Source organism: Heteronotia binoei, chromosome 7, assembly GCF_032191835.1.
Source record: "Heteronotia binoei isolate CCM8104 ecotype False Entrance Well chromosome 7, APGP_CSIRO_Hbin_v1, whole genome shotgun sequence".
NCBI classification, from domain to species: Eukaryota; Metazoa; Chordata; class Lepidosauria; order Squamata; family Gekkonidae; genus Heteronotia; species Heteronotia binoei.
The window spans coordinates 100145080-100165304 of record NC_083229.1 but is presented as its reverse complement, the minus strand read 5'-3'; the positions used below and the strand labels follow the sequence as shown (position 1 = coordinate 100165304).

General features: G+C 41.1%; 1 protein-coding gene across 3 annotated transcripts in view; it reads left to right on the top strand.

Moving 5' to 3' along the window:
* Positions 1–10651: 10651 nt before the first annotated feature.
* Positions 10652–20225, top strand: part of MBP (myelin basic protein) — a 194150-nt gene continuing 184576 nt past the window's right edge. For all 3 annotated transcript variants that reach the window (XM_060244092.1, XM_060244091.1, XM_060244094.1), the window contains exon 1: positions 10652–10815. The gene's annotated coding sequence lies outside the window, so the exon portion shown is untranslated. The remainder of the gene's footprint in view (positions 10816–20225) is intronic.

Here is a 20225-nt window from a genome sequence, read left to right as displayed (position 1 = left end):
ACTAGGCAGAGCCTTTAAACAGCAATGTAGACACAGAATGTTAGCAGGAGATGCTCTCAGATTTGTTGGTGGCAGCTGTTACTGTTCTCTCCCCGCCCCCCCCAGAGAAAGGGAAATGGTTGGCATTTCTGAGCTGAAATCTGGGACAGCCACAGGGCTTTTTCAGCCTCTGGAGACCCAAAGAAATGAGGCTTGCAAGTTCATTCCTTCACATCTTGTATTTTACTTGCCTTACAGCATGCTAGAGTTCTCTCTATACCAATCAGTTTTCTGACTTCTTTGTTTTGCTCATAAGTAGACTCCTACTCACAAACATGAGCAAACTTCCATTTAAAAGAATGCTTGCTTGAGTTACAGGCATCAGCTTGAGATGTTCAGCCCAGTACTATCCATATGCATTCAGAAACAAGTCTTTCACTCTCTTTATACAATACGGTAGAACAGATGATGAAGCCCCCCCAGAGCCACTCACCCAGCCTTGACTCTCTTTGTCTACCTCTCTTTTTAAGCCAAGATACCCACCCAGTGGCAGGTATAACCCACTCCCAGGCTTTGATGGGGTGCCACTTGTGTTGGGGCCAAGAGTGAAGAGCTGGGGAATGTTTCTGGATACCTCCTTAACAATGAAAGTTAGGGCTGCCAAACTCCCAGGTAGTGATAGGAGAAAGCCCCGTAGGGTTCCATGCTAACCAGCCTCAGCAATGAATCAGATAGTACTAATTAGAAATATATAACATCTTATTAACACTCTTATACAAAAACATATTCCAACAAACATACCCTGATACGAAAATACCCAGTGTAAGTGCCATAGAAGGATTTATCAATATAAGTAGAACAGTCTGTAATCAGTTTCAAAGAGTCCTTCTATTTCAAAGGTTCCTCAGTCTTGCTTCTGAGGAAATCCAGTGATGATATTCATTCCATTAGATTATTTGAAAAATATCTTGAAGCATAGCATACACAGTGACAAGGTAGTACTTTTATCTTCCCCCGTTTTGATAGGAGCTTTAACCAGCTTTTCAACAATTATCAGAGCATGGCAAGATTCCACAGACTTCACACACACTTAAGTTTCCATTTACAAAACCTTAGCATACTCTTCCTTAAAACCCAACATTTCTCCCTATAGGGGCTGTTTGTACGAAGCCTAAGCAAAATGAACATGCTTCCAACAAGTTTCAGCTATGTAAGGAATAACTAGGAATGACTTGCGACAGCAGACTATTTTTAGACTTTGCTTCTTGTTGAATATCCTATTTTGTATTTGGAACTGGATGAAATTTTCAGCCAAGCCAAACTGGCTAAAAACCATGGCCATATTCCAACACAGTTAAATTCACAGAAACCCATGGATTTCAATGGGTTTAAGAATAAGCATGTTTCTGTTTCCATCTACTTCTATCACTGTGGCTTGGACCTGGTCTGCTCACCTAAAAATCTTTGTTGTTTTATTAGATCTGTTGATTTCCTAAATATATATTTCTGATATCTTTCATGCATATTATTTCTGGTCTGCATTAGCACTAAAAAAGATGCCAGCTGACTTTGCAGTACTTTCTAGCCCTCTGATTTTGTTCTGTGTGAATTGGGAATACACTGTTCACAAATTTTTGTACAAATGCCATTCTGTTTTAAGCAGATCCACATGGCTGCTACACCTGCTTCCATTTTTGTTATTTCCAGCAGACTTTGTGAGATAAAATCTTCTGAGCATGACTCCATTTAAGAGTATCCAATTCCCCAAATAAGCACCATTCAGTCACTGGTGATTTATGTCTACCAGTTTTTCTTAACATCTCTACTATGACATTTTTGAAACAGGAAAAATAGTACGAAAGAATTATTTGAAAGTTTTCAATCCTTTAGTTCAAGAAATTTTCTGTGACATTTTCTGTGAGCCAACAAAAAGTGGTACAGATGGGATTTTCAAGTTGCTAAATAGTAACATGTAGTTTTATGAGGAACAGGATGGATGGGGAGAATGAAATGGCTTTTGTGTGCTAGGCACACTAAGCTGAGATAGCTGCTATCTGACCAAGGCGGTCTTCTGATAGGCAAAGATCTATGAAGAATTATCAGCAGCAAGACTTTACACATTACAAGATTTTTAACATAAAGAAGAACTTATATGCCCTGCTAACATCTAGATTAGACTACTGCCATATTATCTGTGGGACTGCCCTTGAAAAATGTCTTGAAACTACAGTTGGTGAAGAAGGCTGTGGCCAGAATTTTGGCAGGAGTGGGTTGTAAGGACCACATCACTGAAATCTTCGCTGCCTTCCAATTTGCTTTTGGGCCCAAATCAAGGTACTGGTATTGATCTTTAAAGCCCCACATGGCTGAGGACCAGCATACCTTGGGGACCTCCTACTCCCATATGAACCTATCTGATCACTACAGTCATCTTTGGAGCACCTTTTTCCAGCTCCTACAGATTTGAGGTGACTCAAAAAAGGCACCAAAATTATAGAATTGCCTTCCCAGGGAAATTCATGTATCCTCTTCTGTCATTATCTTCTGTCAACTAATGGAGCCTTTTATGTGTCATCTGGAGTTCCTTCATTGATTTGAAGTGGCCAGTTCTCCCATTCATGTTTTATTGAATGTTTTAACTGTCTGATTGCATTGATTTATATTTTGTAATCTACCTTGAGTCTCAGCAAAAAAAAGCTATAAATTAAAAAAAAGGAGTTGTTACCACCTGCAGTCATCTAGATCACCTCACAACAATAACTAACGTGCTAATTAATTTCTGGGAACCAATAGTTCAGCTTTAGAGTTAATGGTATCAATGTCTTTTGGCATCAATGTCTTCTGGTCAATCTGTTTGCCAGTACTGGGGAGTAGAGAGAGAGACAGACAGACAGACACAGATAATGTCACTCTTCATTCATGGTTTCATTTGAATAGTGGAAGGTTAGGATGCATTTGATGTTTTTGTTTCAATGAGCAACTCTGAAAGTTTTTCCAAACTCTTTCCTCTAACTAATAAGGAAGTTTCTTCCTATTTTAAAAGCATAACTTAGTATCATTTTGAGAGTGCAAGAGTGCAGAATCCTTGTCAGAGTATACAGAGCTTGCCAAAGGCATTCTGAAAGGGACTGTTCAGTATGTGCCAGTGAGGGGGGGGGGAAATCAAAATAGGGTTTCTTGGAATCCTAGAAAAACAGAAATGTCTTAATTAGCATATGAAGATGTGGTGAATAGCATTTTTTCACACAATGGTCAAAAAATGCAACTTCTTCCTGTGGACATGTGGCGTTTAACCAAACAAAATGGGGACCAGAGAGAGATGAAGGTTGTACTTGGCCAGACACATTTTGTGCAAGCTAATCCCAAGCAGGACTTCCAGTTTCAGTGACCCGATCTAAGGAGCGACTTGGACCGGCTCGTCCAGAGCCGCTCCTTAATTGTGCAGTCGAGGGGTCTCTCACCTTGGGTGAACCAACTCTGGGATCCAGGAAGGGTCCCAGAAGGCAGGCAGCTTGAGCAGTGGATCGGGGCTGACAGTGGCGGCTGTCTCCCGAGCCCAGCTCGCTGCAAGCCTCACTGTTTCGATCGCCATTTTTAACTGCGGGACTTTTCTGTCAAGAGTTTCTGCATGAGCCAAACAAAATGCATTACCATTATGAAGACTGTAAGTCTCCCTTCTTTTAATATCAAGTTTTGAAGTACCATTTCTTTAACCATGAGAATTGGAGAGCTGGGAGTGAAGAGGAACATGGACTGAGGCAAAGGCAGTGAGAACGGGGGAGGGGGAGGGCACTCCCTTTCTCTCCCTTTCTTCTCCGAGGCTTCCAAAAGTTCCTGCTTAACCTGGCATCTTTTATAATCTTAGCATGAGAAATATGAATCACACCAGTTTCTAAAGACAGAAAAGACTTGATGGATGAACTCAGTTGACCCACTTTAAACTTTTTCTCTGGGAGAAAGACTTGGCTTTTGGAAAGTTATCTGCAAGCATATATGGATGAGAAGGACAGCTGGTACAAGAAGGAGTTTGAAGTTCATCCTGAATACTCTGAATAAGTTTACATTGGTTTTAAATAGTCATTTAATCTCTGGTGGGATCTGCACAATGGATTATAAAATACAGCTATATTGTTGATTGATGGAAAAATAGCTGTGAATGTTTTTATGTGGATTACAAATTCCTGATGGTGGATACTATGGATATGACCCTTTAAGTTTGGTCCTATTTTTATATGGTTTGAATATTCTTGACTTTCTATCTTTTTATATTCATTTTTATCAATTTTTTTCTTCTTTTCTTCATTCTCTGTAGAGTTTTTACTTTTGCACTTCTATTTTGGGAATATTTGGATGGCTTTATTTTTTTTATCCTATTTTTTCTCTGGGCTACTTTTTAATTTCTGATTTTACCTGTGAATTATACAAATGGGTCATCTAGCCCTGGATTACAATTTATAACTTGAAGCAGCTGGATAAGTTTGTTAGGATTTGGACTCCATTGAACCATTTCCTTTAGAAAAGATGTCATAAAGAATTGTTTCTGTTTCAGTGAGTTGAACTGTTTTGACTAGGTGGTACTAAAGATTGTTGTGCTAAAAAGGTTTTGTTGAATATAAGTCTTATCACTGTTTTGGGTTTGGTAAATTGTTGATAGAAGCAAGAAGGTTGTTTTTCTTTTTAACAAACTATGATTTCTGTATAATATTGGTATTGTCTGATAGATACTAGCTTATCTAATATAAACAGGAACACTGAGTTCCAAACAAATTACTGAAGAGGTAGCGAACGAAATTTGTGGCTGTTAGTGCAAATATACTAATAAGGATGGAAAATAAAGCTGCTACTGGCTTCAAAGAGATAATTAAAAAAAAAAGATAATCAAAAAGGTAAACCACCAATCCACTCACCTAACTCTTTGGCGGGCCCAGGGAAGTTTACGACCGTGCAGGGAGATAGGAAAGAGATGCAAAATTCTCTACTAACTGCCATAGCACAGTTGACTGGTAAAGTAGATAACATAGGAGAGCAGATGGCAGAGATCAAACAAGACCTTCAAGAGAACAGAAAATAGACAGCAAAGACCAATAAAGTCTTAAAGGTACTAGATACACAGGTGACCGACAACACACAAAAGGTGGAACAGCTGGGGAAAGAACAGAATGTACATGACAGAAGACTTCTACAGCTGGAAATAGACAGAGCAGCTTATATGTTGAGGTTTCAAAATGTACCAAGAAAAAACTGAAGATTTACAGAAAATATTAAGTGAGACCTTGGCAGAAATTTTACAGGTGACACCAGAAAGGATGGAAGAAGAATCTCATCAAGTTAAGCTAGTACCATCAAGTTTTATGAGATGGAATAAACTGCCTAGCGAAATTCATTTGAAGCTTACAAGAAAAAGGACCAGAGACAATATTTTGAAGCAAGTAAGCGACAAACTAGTGATGATAGCAGGAAACATGGTGAAAATTCTGAGAGAGGTGCCATGGCCAGTTAGACAAAGAGAAGAGAATATTAAACCCTGACAAACCTTTTGAGAGAAAGAGAAATACCCTATACATGGCTAATACCGGAAGGCTTACTTTTTACTTATGAAGAGAACAGATATAGTATAAACTCTATCTTTAAAGCTCAGAATTGTTTTGAGAGAGCGGAGAAAAAAGAGGGGAAGAAAAAGAAGTAAGATGAAGATGAAGAAGAAGGTTCTGATAAAGAGGATCCAAACGAACCACGGAAATATCTGACAAGATTCCAGACCAAAAAAGATAAAAAAGATAGTGATAAGAAAAATCCATAACGGCATCAATAATCTCTGTTAATGTGAACGGACTTAATTCTCCTATAAAAAGAAGGAAGACCTTTAGATATCTGACAAAATTGGAAATGGATATAATTTGTTTACAAGAAACTCATATTTTGTCTAAAGATCAACACTTTTTGAAAAATAAGAAACTTGGCAATTTGTTTACAGCAACAGATATGAATAAAAAGAAAAGGGAATTGGCAACTTACGTTAAGGATAAATTTAACCCACAATTACAGTATGCTTCCGAAGATGGAAGAATTTTATTAGTGGAAGTCATGGTGGACAATAAAAAAATCTTATTGGCAAATATTTATGCCCTGAATGATCACCAAGAGAAATTTTTCCAAGACTTACACCTCAGGTTGTCAAATCTGGATTATGTAGAATATTGCATAGAAGATTTTAATGCAGTTTCTGACAGACAATTGGACAAAAAACCACATAAATATACTAAAATTAAAAGTCCCCAACTACCAACAAGTTTTTGGAAGCTAGTAGAAGAACTGGACCTGGTTGATGTATGGAGAACAAGATACCCAAATTCGAAAGACTTTACATATTACTCTGCCAGCCACCAAACGTGGTCAAGAATTGATATGCGCTGGCTCTCTACTAATTTGGTTAAAGACTTAGTTGAGACAGAAATCTTGGTTAAAGACTTAGTTGAGACAGAAATCCAAACAAGAGTCATATCAGATCATAATCCTGTAATGGTAAAACTCAAAGGCACACGAATGAGAAGAATGTGGAGTTTAAATACTTCTATTTTAAAAGATAAAGACTTACTTAATGAATCCAAGGCTGAAATGGGGAGCCCATACAGCCTGCAACTGGGGAGCTGACAATACGGTGCCCACAGCCTGCCGCCAGAGAGCCAACAGCACGTCCTTGTTGGCAGGGGTAAGTCTCCGAGTAGCATGTTCCCTACCAGCACCGAGGCTCCACTTAAATAGTGGGTTCTTTCAAGAATTGAATAAGATGGTTTCTAAATATATTTGGCAAGGCAAAAAAACCAAGAATTAGAGACTGGGTACTATTGAATGATAAGAGACAGTTGTTGTTAGAGGGACACGATCTTAATTTGGGCTGGCATGCGTATTTATGGTATTCTGGAAATCTCTGTATCATACATGGTCATGGCTAAAACTGAGAATTTACCAGAAAACTCCAAGATGGGTTTCTCCAGTTGAAGCATTCACTCCTCCAAATTTTTTGAAACCTAATCAGAGTTATAGATATGAAGATCTGCTGCAAAACAATAACCAATTGAAAACCGGGGAAGAGTTAGAAAACATGGACATTAAAATGAATTGGTGGTTGAGAACACAAGTTGAATCTTAGGTATGCCAAAGATAAGACAACAGACTTTAACACAGAGCAATATCCATTTGATAAAATCTTTTTAGGTCCTCAAGAAAAGCTAATCTCTAAGCTATATACATACCTATTACAGATGAAGATGCAAGATGAGATAGTAAAAGATTGTATGGTCCAATGGGCAAAGAACTTGGGGCATAACATCACTTTAGAAGAATGGGAGAGGCTGTGAAATTCAATATTAAAATAACTAAGTCAGTAACCTTTAAAGAAAATTTGTATAACATGTTCTATAGATGGTACATAACTCCACAGAAATTGGGTAAGATGTATACTAACATGTCTAACAAATGTTGGAAATGTACTAAACATGTGGGATCTTTTTACCATATGTGGTGGACCTGTGGGGTGGTGAAAGACTATTGGAAAATGGTTCATGAACTATTACAGAAAATTCTGAAGTCACAGATCCAATTTAAACCAGAACTATTTTTATTGAATATATACCCTGATGACTATTCCAAAGAGATGAGACATCTGTTGGTGCATATTAAGACAGAGGCCAGGATTCTTTTGGCATAGAGATGGAAATTTCAGGAGATCCCCACGAGAATGGCCTTGGTGGGGAAAATTCTGGAAACGGCTAAATTGGACTACTTATCTCAGTATTTGGGGGATAAATCTAAGGAAGAAGCAAGAAAATATTGGGTGAAACTACATATTTGGCTAGATACTCAAGATTCTTTGGTGTGAATTTATATCTCCTTTCTCCTGTAACTTTTACTATAAGACTGCTTTTGTTGGAAATGTCAACTTGAATAGGCACTTCAACAAGACTTACAACATAAACGTATCAAAATGTCGATGATTTAAAGTTAAGAGATACTAATATGTGACAATATTTGTATTCTAAGAAAGTATATTAGATGTGGATCTGTATTCTAAGAAAGCATACTACATGCAGACTAAGATATATTTGTAACTATAATTTTCTATTTCCTCTTACCCATTACCCTCAACTTTTTAGAAAACCAATAAAACTTTCAAAATAGACAAGCTAACCCCAAGCAACACTGTGTGCATCTCAAGATTTGTGCAGAGAATGATAATCTGTGCTGTCAGTGCTTCATTTGTTTGGGCAGAGATATGATCCTTGGGGCCAAGCAAAATGTTCTCATGTGTCTCTGTCTGCAGGTGTACCAGGGACTGACTACCCCAGCATAGGAGCTAATTAAAGTAGTCATGAAGAGGAAGTCCCACAAATGAAACACCACTATGGAAGCTATGAGCCACCTATTCCGCGTCTGAAGTGAAAATGACGACTCATGTCTGACAAGGATCTTAACTGTCAGCAGACTTCATTTTGGGCAAGAGCTCACAAACGTCTAAATTTTATTGTGCTCCTTCTTTCTTACCCCTCCCCCACAAATACTTGTTTCTAAGCTCCATTGTTTAAACCCCCTGTGAGAATTTTGCTGAAGATTTGACAAACTTGATCTTATATTTCCCCCCATGAAAAATGGGAAAATAACCAAAACATCTCAAGCAGATAGATGGAAATCTTCATCCTGCCACTGCGGCCACATAGGAGAAAGTAATATAAAAAGTATGATGGGAGTAAGTTATTATGACAATTATAATTCAAGAAGCATTTTCAGGTAGATGCTGAGCTGATATAATTTAGTACACCTTTCGGTGATGTCAGGGGTGAGTGGCATATTTGAAAGAGTTATGCAAATGAGTTGTGCTATTAAGCTCTGGTACCTTTTTTTCTATGAAATGACCCTGACAGTCAGGTGTACTCATGTGGAAGTAAGAAACCATTTGGCTGTCCTGGTTCCAGCCAATTACTTGTTTATATATATATCCCACCTTTCATCCCCCCTGGGGTCTTGAAATGGTTCACATTATTCTCCACTCCTCCATTTTATTCTCACATCAGCCCTGTGAAATAGGTTAGGTTGACCGGCACAAGGTCTTCCAGGAAGTTTCCATGGCACTAGTGGGGATTTAAACCTGGATTTCCCAGATCCTAGTCTGACACTTTAACCACTACATCATGCTGAACTTGGCCTAGAAACATACAGGTAGCCTGTGCATTTCCAGGTTGCCAGGCAACCCTACCTTTACCCTTGGCTATTTTCTTTAATATAGCTGTGCTACTCCAGGTTCAGTTTAAATATGCCCCACGTTTGTGTTGTGGAAGTAGCACTTTGAAGGTCACCTCATAGCACTCATAGCTAAGGTAACCCTTAGCACTGTGGGGGTCAATTCTGGTATTTATATTCCACCTGAAGACAGAACACTGCCAATGGTAAACAACATGATATTCCCACTGCTGCCTAGCATGTAAATCACATCTTCTTTATGGATGGAAAATAAGGTAGCATTATCTTTAGATGATAAAATCGATCCCACCACTGTAGACTGAGAATTCGAGTTCTGAATGCTCCTTTGCATGGGCAAATAAAAAAAAAAACCCAAAAAACATTCATGTAAACAGAAAACTAGCTCAACAGCCAGTAAGCTTCCACACCCAGCTTGCTGCACCGGTTTTGTCTCGAATTTGGAGAGTTTTTTTTTTTTTTTTTAACATGGAAAGACTTCCAAAATGGCATACTGAGTCCTTTCTACCACCTCAACATTCGATTGCCTCTTTCCCCCCGCACCAGCAGGTAAATCTAGGCGCTCTTTTACCCTCCCAGGTATGAATGCCAGACAGAAAAGGGCACGCGCCATTTTAAAACTGCAGTGGCTCCAGGGAAGCAAAAAGTCATTTGTGAAACGACCTCAAGCCAGTCGTTCCCGCCTGCCTCCGTTTCCCTGACGAGACACACGGCGGCTTGCTTCCTTCCTTCCTTCCCCGCTTTGGCGGCCTTTTCGGAGACGCTCAGAGGACTTCTTGGCTTGGGAGCGCTGCTCGTATCGGGAAAAAGCTCCCCCTGCCCCGCTCGCGTTCCCCACAGCCGAAAGCGCCCTCCCGCCAAGAGGGTGGCCTTTTGCCCTCAGTGTGTGTTTACATGCGCGTGTCTCGTTCCCTCCTTCCTGGTTCGGAGTGGAGCTGCAGCGGGAGCCCCACCCCTCCGTGCAAAGGGCTCCCCGCGCTTCTGTGCCCAAGACCGAGGTGCTCTGGGCGGGGAGGTGTCGGCGCTCCTGGACGGCTTCCTGGCTTGCGGGCCAAGCAAAGCGGGAGCTCGCCCTTGACCAGGCTGACCAGCTCGGCCCTCCCCTCCCCTCCCCTCCCGCCCAGCTGGAGAGCCTCAGCGCTGCCAAAGAGTCCAACCTGAGCGGCCGGGAGCGATCATTTCCTCCCCTTAGCCCGTGCTTTTAGTCACCAGGCCACGCGCGCTGCGCTCCAGAAGAAGAAGCTGAGCGGCTCCGGATTTGTATTTGCTCCCGAGCCAGACAACTCCGTAGGCTCTGCTCGGGAGGAGGGGGGTTTCCCCCGCCCCTATTTGCCTGCCGCAAATCGATCAGCAAAGCTCCCCCCACCCTTTTGACCTTCCAAACACCGCCTTTTCTCTCGGGCTTCTCTCCCCCCCCAGTTCTGAAATCGCCTTCCGTGTGTGTGTTTGTGTGTGTGTGTGTGTGTGTGAGGCGGGGGTCTTCGCTCTTTCTCTGCCGCCGCCCCTCCGATCTCTCGGCTCTGCTGGTGGATGCTACAGACCTTCGGAGCCCAAAGAGGCCGAAAGGGAGCGAGGACGCAGCAGGTGAGTTGCGAGCTTCTCTTCCCTCCCCCCCCCCCGTTCCCACCACCACCCCGCTTTTGTCTCTGATCAGCGCTCTCTGGTGGGAGCTGCCCAAATAATGGGAGGGGGGGGGGAGGAAACGGCGGAGATGGCTGGTGGCAAAGCTACCGACAGTCTGTCTGTCGGCTGCGTCTGTCACCCTTGCACGCGAGACGCAGCACATGTATAGGATCAGGGGTGGTGTGTGTCACTGCAAATGTGGTGAGCTGGGCTGTAGACAGGGAGGTGAAGAGTTCCGCTGGTGGGGGCCGAAATTATCGCATGGATCGTCCAGGGCTATTTTGCCTCCCAGGTTTGGCCTGACAGCCCAATAAACACCGATGTCTGCGGTGTGGGGGGGGGGGGGGTAATTGGCCAGTGACCTTCCTAATTTTCTACACTTCGTAGGTGTACAATAAGGCTGTTACCAATCATGCATTCAGTTTTGCTTTTATAGCAAACCCCCCCCCCCTTTTGGACAGGTATTTCCCTACACATGGGAAAGGTTGGGAGAAGTTTTCTGAAGGTCTCCCAAATTTGTGGTGTTGCTGATATGGAATGTTTGTTGAATGATGGCAGGTACTGAAAAAGAAGAACAGGTCTTGCTCCAAAAATGGAGATATAATGAAGTTGCTACAGGAAAAAGGTGTAGGGGAAGAGGGAGAGGCACTGGTTGTTGGTTACACAAGCCTGGATTTGCCCTAGTCTAGCAGATGGTTTTGTAAACATAAGGCTGCTGTCGCATGTATACTTACCTGGAAGTAAACCTATTGGACATTAGGAGGCTTGCTTGTGAGTAGACCGTCACAGAGTTTATTTGGCGAACATGATTTCACTTTAACCATATATAAGGGCAGCTAGAAATTATAAGAGTAAGGTTGTGATAGGTACATAAATCCTAAGCGATAAAAGTAGAAGAACAAAAAAGAAGGTTCTGAATGATTCCACACTCCTCAGCTAAGCTAGGCTGGTTCAAAACCAGATACTATTTTAGTTTCATGGTACTGACATAACAGAGGGGGTTTATCCCCTGTATTTGTGAGTGAGAAACAGAAGTGAATGTCAGTCTTTGAAACAGAAACACACACTTTAACATGGACACAGTCATGTTTTGTAAGAGAGTTAGGTAAGGACTGTTTTTGAAACCCTTGTATATGCCAGGTAATGTCATATCCTTGCTTGTGATCCATTTTAACTTTTAGAATAGTCTCATCTCCAAAGTGATAGCAAGTGAACGTGATAGCATTGTAATTGCTGCTGGTCCTTGTTCACCAAAGTAGTTGCTGGAGGGCAAAAAGCTTGTTTACAGTTAGGTTTCATATAGGAGGTAGTTCATACCCACATAGTTCATTTGGCTTGGCCTGCGCTATGCTCCTTCTAATAACCATGCGCTGGTGGTGTGTTGTTAATGAACACAGCATATATTTCCACGTGTTTCAGTTTTTAAATCATAATGCTGCAGGACATACTTCTGGATGTGAGGTGTAATATAATTAAGTCAACTAGAATGAAGTGGCATTCAATAAATACTTGTTAACCGACTCATGCTTTGCAAGTGCCAATGCGTCAATTTTACTGCTCCATGTTCAGAGATCAAGTTAGGCATTTGAAAATTAGAATTTAACCCAAGGCTGGATCAAGTGCATTTCAAATTTCATAACTAATCTGTTTCTCAAGTAAGTTATTCGTTTTACCCTTGCCACATACTTAGTACTGCATATTTTTGCCATTACTGCATACTTGATATTATTTTTTGGCAAATAAGTACTATAAAGAGGATACAGGAAGAGAAAAATAATTATATATCATAAAATAGAAAATATTTTATGATATATAATTATCTTCCTCTTCCTCTTTATTACACAAAGTATTTTTGAAACGCTGTCTGCAATGCAATAAAAATAACTTTGATTGGAATACATTTATATTCAACATTATACATTTAAGACTAATTCTCATTTTGCTTCTTCATTGCAATACGTTTGTATACAATATTTTAAATTACTTCTCATTCTAAATTTATCTCCTCCTTTTATACACACTTCATTTCCTGGAATTTTGTAAATGACCTGTTTCTCAGATAAGTAGTTAATTTCGCCATCACTGCATACTCTGCAAGTTTTATTTTTTCACTCTTCTAATCCTGGGTAAATGTCTACTCCATTTTGCTGCATAAATAATTCTAGGCATTGTCACCATGTATCTGAATATCTCTTCCAAAATTTTTGGCAGATCTCAGTTGGAGGGATCTCAGACTCCACCTCTCTCTGGGCTAGTTTCCCTCCAAAACCTTGCCACCCAATCAGAGGGACAGAGGGGATCCTGGGAAATGTAGGCTTTTCCCAGTAACTCCTAGGCAAGCTCCCCTGGGGTCTTCAGGCCTCACTAGGCCCAGGATCATGACAGAGACCATCAATGCTATTGTGCGTTCATTTGGAGAAAATGATTGGCATATGATTGCTGTGGTTGGTTGGGAGGGAAGGCAGAGGCTCATGAAAGAGATTTTGGAGGTGCAAGGAAGGAAGGAAGGAAGGAAGGAAGGAAGGAATCATGGAGCTGTTCCACCAGGCCTTTGGGTAAGGCAGCAGGCATCCATAATACATCTAACTTGGCCTCCCTTGTTGTGTCATTCCATGTCTTATTGGGCCTACTGCTGTAGCACTGATTCTATCTTTGTTGTGCCAGAGCTGCCTCTTGTTAGAATTGTACAATCTATTGTTAATTGATTTTATTGATTTAATGGCTTGTTTTCATTAATCATTGTGATTTATTATTGTTGCTGTTGATATGTTGTACTCCACCTGGAGCCCGTTCGCATAATGGAAATCAGCTAAATGAATAAATAAACTTGGCAAAGTAGAACTTAAATAAAGCACCTTTTAATATTTTGTTAGCATAATGTATTTTGTTCAGCCTCATGGTACTTTTAAGTAACCTCCGTGGTCCTGGCTTTGATTGTCATGGTACTTCAGTAGCAGAGTCAAACCAGATCTCTACATTTCTGTTATTTTGCATACTCAGGCCACAGCTGATGTCCAGATGTTGATATAAAGTAATGGCTGATAGATACAGGAACGCAGTTCTGGCTGGTTTGGCATCAAGGGGTGTGGCTTAATATGCAAATGAGTTCCTGCTGGTTTTCTATGTTAAAAAGCTCTGCTTGGAACAATGGTGACATCAGGGGGTGTGGCCTAATATGCAAATGAGTTCTTCCAGTTTATGAGTGTTTCTGTTAATGTTATCTGCCCTAGCAATGTTGGTATAGACTAATAAAAGAAAGTGGAAAATAATTCTAGAGAGAGAGAATATCTTCTCAAAAGTGTTCTAAAGAATTATTGAAAGCCAGGGAATTTAGGAGATGATATCCTGGAAGTCATAGCAAGTTAGTTCTATGCTGTCACCTGGATCACTTTTCAAAAACAATTTCTTCTTTTACAGTAACTGAGTTTCACAGTTGTATCCTTCAACATGTTGATATCATTGTCAAGAGTGAATGACAGTGTAACTTTGATTTCCATGGTTGTTACTGTGTTTGGATTGATGACTTAATGTATACTGTGCTTTGTTTAGCAAATGTATTCGTGTAATAACTGTATTTAAAAGCAAGAAGTGTTAGAACATGGCATGTTTAAAAAGTTTAAATAAGGAAAAGCATTCAGTCTGTGATGGAGACTTTTTGTGGCATGTAGAATTTCTAGGTAAAAATGTAAGGATGCCTCTCTCTCCATGTGTTTACGGTCTAAGAATCAGCCATGTGATTTATGACTGTGACTAGAACACTTGAGTAAAGGAACATGCATGTGCAGCAGCTTGCAATCACCTGAGGGGACGTTCCTTCAAGCTTTATTCATGTGTTCAATCATGAAATTATGTTGGGGTGTGCTCTCTCTTCTCTGGTTTTGAAGAAAAGATTCTGATAATGACTGGCTTAAAAATCCTTTTTATGTGTTAGTATTGATGTGGGAAATATTCTGTAATATTGCAAGCTAAAATTTTAATTGTAATTAAAAGATAAAAATTGCATAACATATCCTTATTTTGCTGAGTAGCTGCAAAACTATGTGTGATGCTGGACTGGAACCCAGATATGAAATTTGGCCTCAAAACACAACCACAATGAAAGAGGACAGAGTTTTAACTTTTCCTTCAACACTATTCAAAAATACCCTTTTCTGGACGGCTTTAAGCCCCAGAAGAGACAAAAACAGCCTTAATGTAGCTTCCTCTTTCTTTTCCTTACCAAGACTTAAAGCAGTCAGGGTAGATTCTTGATTGGGGAAATGAGCCTTCCTCCTCCAGTTGCATAGATCTGATCCAGATCTTCCTCTTTCACTGTTTTTAGGACCCAAGTTATGTTTCTGGAACTCTAGCATCACAAACTGGGTCAGCAGAAATGAGTCCTGCAATGAATGGTGATTACATAAGATATGAATAACTGTGTGTGTGATAAAGCAAAGTAGTAGTAGTCATTGCTCATTTAGGTGTTTGTGGGAATTATGTCTTTTTTAAGCACTTCAGTGCTTTTTGTCTTTTGTCTGCCTGTGTTCTGCATATAATATGAGTCACAGGGACATGAGCTTGGGGTTTGGAACATGCTTGTAAAAGGCTAACTTGTCATGATCTTAGGGAACTATTTCATGTCTTAAGGAAACTTGACTGCAACTAACAGCTGTTCTAACATGTTGCTATGTTGGAACCATCAGTGCAAAACAGCTTTTTTCCCCACTGAGGGCTAGTTTATGTTTAATAGGCTAATACATGAAGAGCTATCCCTGTGATGAAAAGCAGTCATGTTGTATTTGCAATCTGTTGTTGGACAAGGTTTCTGTGTTTTGGGGTGCTAGGTTGTTAGGACTCCAGGAACCTTTTAGGTTGGAGCCGTGACTTGTTTCTTTAAAAAAAAAAAAGGTCTGGGATACAAAAGACACTAACAGCGTAAGCAGGTAGTGAGTTCTGGATTTCTAGAAGTTGTCTGCTGCAGCTGGAAGAAAAGCAGTTGCTGAGGATGTCTTTCCCTTCTTTCCAAGACACCAAGGAAGAATGCGATCTGGAGAAAGAGCTCCTCATCTGTTGTCTTCAAGATTAAAATTAATATCTAGATCAGGGGTGTCAAACATGCGACCTGAGGGCCAGATCAGGCCCCCGAGCAAGTGGGTATCATCTGTTTCCTTTTCCCTCTTTCTTGCTTCCTTCTGTATAACAGCTTGCTTTGCAAGGCTTGCTAACTCACACAGGCGCTACAGAGCAAAACCCCTGTTTTCTCCCTTGGCTGAGGCTCCTCCTGCTTTGCCAGGCTCTCTCAGTGGCACAGCAGAGCTACTGAGCCAAGCCTCCCTTCTATTGGCTGAGGCTCCTCTCCCTCCTGTTCCCCTGGGGAAGGAAGAAAAGAGTCAGAGCTTCCTTTGCCCAGTTCCCTGGATCCCATGAGAGAAATACAAAGAAAGTACCTTTAAGATCAATGAGTGCTAATATTTTAAGGAAAAAAAGACGTGTTCGTCTGTGTCCTTTATAAAGTTTATATCTCTGCTAATTTTAAATAGGTACACATATGGCTCAGCCGAACATGGCCCGGCCCGACAAGGTCTCATTTATGTCAGATACGGCCCTCATAACAAATGAATTTGACACCCCTGATCTAGATTAATTGAGTGGGTCCTATTAGCAGGCAAGAAAGACTTTTGCTACAATAATCTTGAGTATTCTTTTACCCTCTTCACAAATGCAGTAGGAGGATGAATTGGCCTTCATTTAAGAATCTCCATGTACTTACTCACCTACTAGATATCTGGTATAGACCTGGGCTTGGAGTCCCCAAAGGCAGAATAAGCTTAGAAAAGGAACCTGAGTTTAAGAAATGCTGCTTTATAGAGTCTCCTGGCATTTGAGCTATATGCAAATCAAGGCCTCCAATTGTCCACCCACTTCCCTTTTTTGCTTTTTTCCATGTTCTTCCACTAACTACTGGAAAACATCTCAGGGAGCCTCCAGGGCTGGCACTTCCATCAGGCAGCCTTAGGCACAGCCTGGGGAAGAGAGTGCTGGGAAGGGTCCTCCTACTCACCCTTGCCTCTGTGGCAAGGGAAATAAGCAAGCCTAGTGGTGTGGCGTGGCTCAGAGTGCACCGCTTCCTAGCTGCCATTGCCCTGCCACCATCACTTTGTCTCCTGGCTTCCAGAAGCTTCTGGAAACTGGGAGGCGGAGTGCTGGCATCCCTGTGGCACGTTCACTCTAAGGTGCAGGAGCCATACTGCGCTGCTAGGGATGAGAAGTGCAGGCAGCGGGGCAGGGAGCTAGAGGACCTATGCTAGTTGTGGTTGTAGTAAGGAATGCCCCTACCCCATGATGACCATTTGAGTAGCATGATAGTGTACACCAGTTCTAGTAGATCAGTTTCAGTGAGGTTGTATAGAAACAAGAGATGCACGTGTTGTTGGCTGTGATAATGGCAACAAAAATAATGGAAATGAATTACGCAAATGCTCATATAAACAGTAGGACAGAAAATAGAACTCTTGCTCTCTGGAGAATATTGTCTTTCAGAGGCACTGTGCCATGTTTCTTGCAAAGGCAGTGTGCCGTGTTTTAGGTTCTGATATGCTATCATTTGGTTAGTAGGGGTTAACAATAGATATGTAAAACTAATACACAGCAAATTAACATAATTAAATCAGACTACAACAGACACCAGTAATGAAATCAGCACAGTGAACGAATGGCAAAATCAACATATACTCAGGAGAACAAAGCAAGAGTAACTCCTTGTGTCTGCTAGGACAAGATCATTATCCCTTACTGTAATTTTATTGTGACAATTGGTACAAAGTCTTGGTGAAAAAGCAGCAAGATTAAAAAAAAAATGCATATTACATGTATGCATTGTTTTACTTCATAGCAGACACTCTATATCTTGAACTGACAACCTCAAAGTCTGTGTCTGTAGCATAGTCTGTTGTGCTATCTGGGATTATGTGTGGTCAGAGCCTTCTTCAAGAACAGCAAACAGAGGTGAGCAACAGCAGATTCTGCAGTTAGAAGGTAGTATGGAACCTTTGGATTGAGCAGACTTAATACAAGAACTGTTGGTTAAACTAGAGCAGTACTTTCTACTTGGTGCATTTCAAGATACAGGTTCTTCAGTTCTCACCTGGAATAACTGATCTCAGACTGGGAACGCACTGTCCAAGACTAGAGTTTGGTGCAGCCATCCATACTCCTGACAAACAAAAACAAAGCCCTTTTTTCATCTGTTAATGTTTGTGCCTCATGCATTTTGCAGATCACTGTGTTTTGCTTGTTTTTCACCTTGTAAATGTTTTACCCTAACTCATCTTCATTAAGATCATCATTTCCTGGTACCATGCCTTTATATGTTATATAATGGCCTTGAGGGTGGTTTGAATAAAGAATCTAAGCCTTCAGTCATCAGTTATTTTGAATTGACTAGGCAAAACATCTAACAAAGAGCTGAACAGTGAAATAATTTTGTGTATTAATTTACGGGCCATTTGCCTGTTTAATTAGATAGCTGGCTTTTGTTTTCTATTAATGTGAATTAGAAATTGTGGGTAGCTGTGGAAATAAGACAGTCTCTTGTGTAAAATAAAATGCAGATTGCTTAGCTCTGTAAACAGTCTGTGGCTAGTAGTGAGCAGCTGGGATGAGGAAAAAGCATTCAGGGGTAGGATTGAATAACCAGATGTTTGTGTCATTTGTAAGATGCATTGACAAAACTATTCTAGAAAGAAAGATGGGTCAAGACTTTAAGCCAGAGAAGTTTTTTGTGTATCCTCGGCAGAACCAAGATAGCACTCCTATGGTGCAATTCTAAACACACTTCTAGTTTTAGCATATAGATACTTATATAATGTGTTCCCCTCCCCAATAACCCACATTTACCTCAGCCCCATAGTTGCCACACATGGCCCTTCGTTGCCATCCTACCCTCACTCCAAGTTCTGTTACCCTCCTATCAATATTACTCTGAGTGTTTATGCCAGGGGTCCTCAAACTTTTTAAATAGGGGGCCAGTTCACTGTCCCTCAGACTGTTGAAGGGCCGGACTGCTGTTACTGTACAAGGCCGCGGGCCGTCAGTTCTCCGTCTTCTGCATCTCTCTCCCTACCACACACCCCGGCCTGGGAACTCACCTCACCTCGGTATCACCTCACACTCTGTCTCCGCCGCCTCAGCCCAGTGCCGGAAGTGTGCGTTGCTAATGCGAGTTTAGGTCGAACGTCACTTCCGGTCTGATTTTGCCATAACCTGGCAGGCCGCATAAACGTCCTCAGCGGGCCACATCTGGCCCGCGGGCCGTAGTTTGAGGACCCCTGGTTTATGCAGTCAACCCCTTGGACTGACTTGTCCCAAACTGGAGGCTTCTAAGCTCCTGTCGGCTTTCCCCCTGGGATTAGTTTAAAAGCTGTTCTGCCACCTTTTTTATTTTAGTCACCAGCAGCCTGGCTGCCTTTTAGTTTAAGTGAAGCCCATCTCTTTTGTACAGGTTCGGCTTGTCCCAGAAATTTCCCCAGTGCCTTAACAAATCTAAATCCTTCCTTCTGATACCATTTTCTCATCCACTCATTGAGACCCCTGATCTGTACATGTATAGCTAGCCCCGCATGTGAAACTGGCAGCACTTTTGACAATGCAACTGTGACAGACCACACTTTAAAATCTTATCAGTTCTGTGTAATTAGGTAAAGGATTATGAAAGGTTAATTCCTCACAGAGCCAGAGCCTTGAGTGACAGGCTGCTCTGAGAGATCTGATTGATCCTCCTGTTGAAACCGTGGAGAAATTACAAGCTGGAAGTAACTTGGGAAGGATGCTTCAGTTTTGTAAACAAGCTTTCCATTGTAAACTATTTGGTAAATATAAATTCTGTAGGATGGCAATGTAAAAATTTTCATGTAAACTTGTTAAAGTCTTACCATATAGGTAGTCTGGTCCTTATGACTAGAAAAGTTTTAAAAATGGAAATTGTATTAACAGGTTGGGGGAAGATAACCAGGGGAAACATGGTTAGGTAAATTTATCATTAATTCTAACCAAAGACCAACAATGGCATGTTAATGCTGTCTTATCAAAGATCTGATTGGTTCACAACGGTTGAGCCAAGAAAGTCTTGAGGGCTGAATGCTGAATAGAGGGCAGTCTGAATTTAGCCATGACTGAGAAGAGTCCAACACTGATAAGGTTGAGTCTAGCCCTGAAAGAGAAGGGTTTAGTGCTGACATGGTTTGTGCTTAGTCCTGACTGAGAGCAGTTTAACACAGATGGAGTAGTGGGAAGATTTGCAGGTGGAGTGGGTAGTTAGATGAAGACTCCTATTCAAGACAGAAAAAGGGATGGATCTTCTAGTGAGAGAAGCCCCCCCCCCCACTTAAGACAGA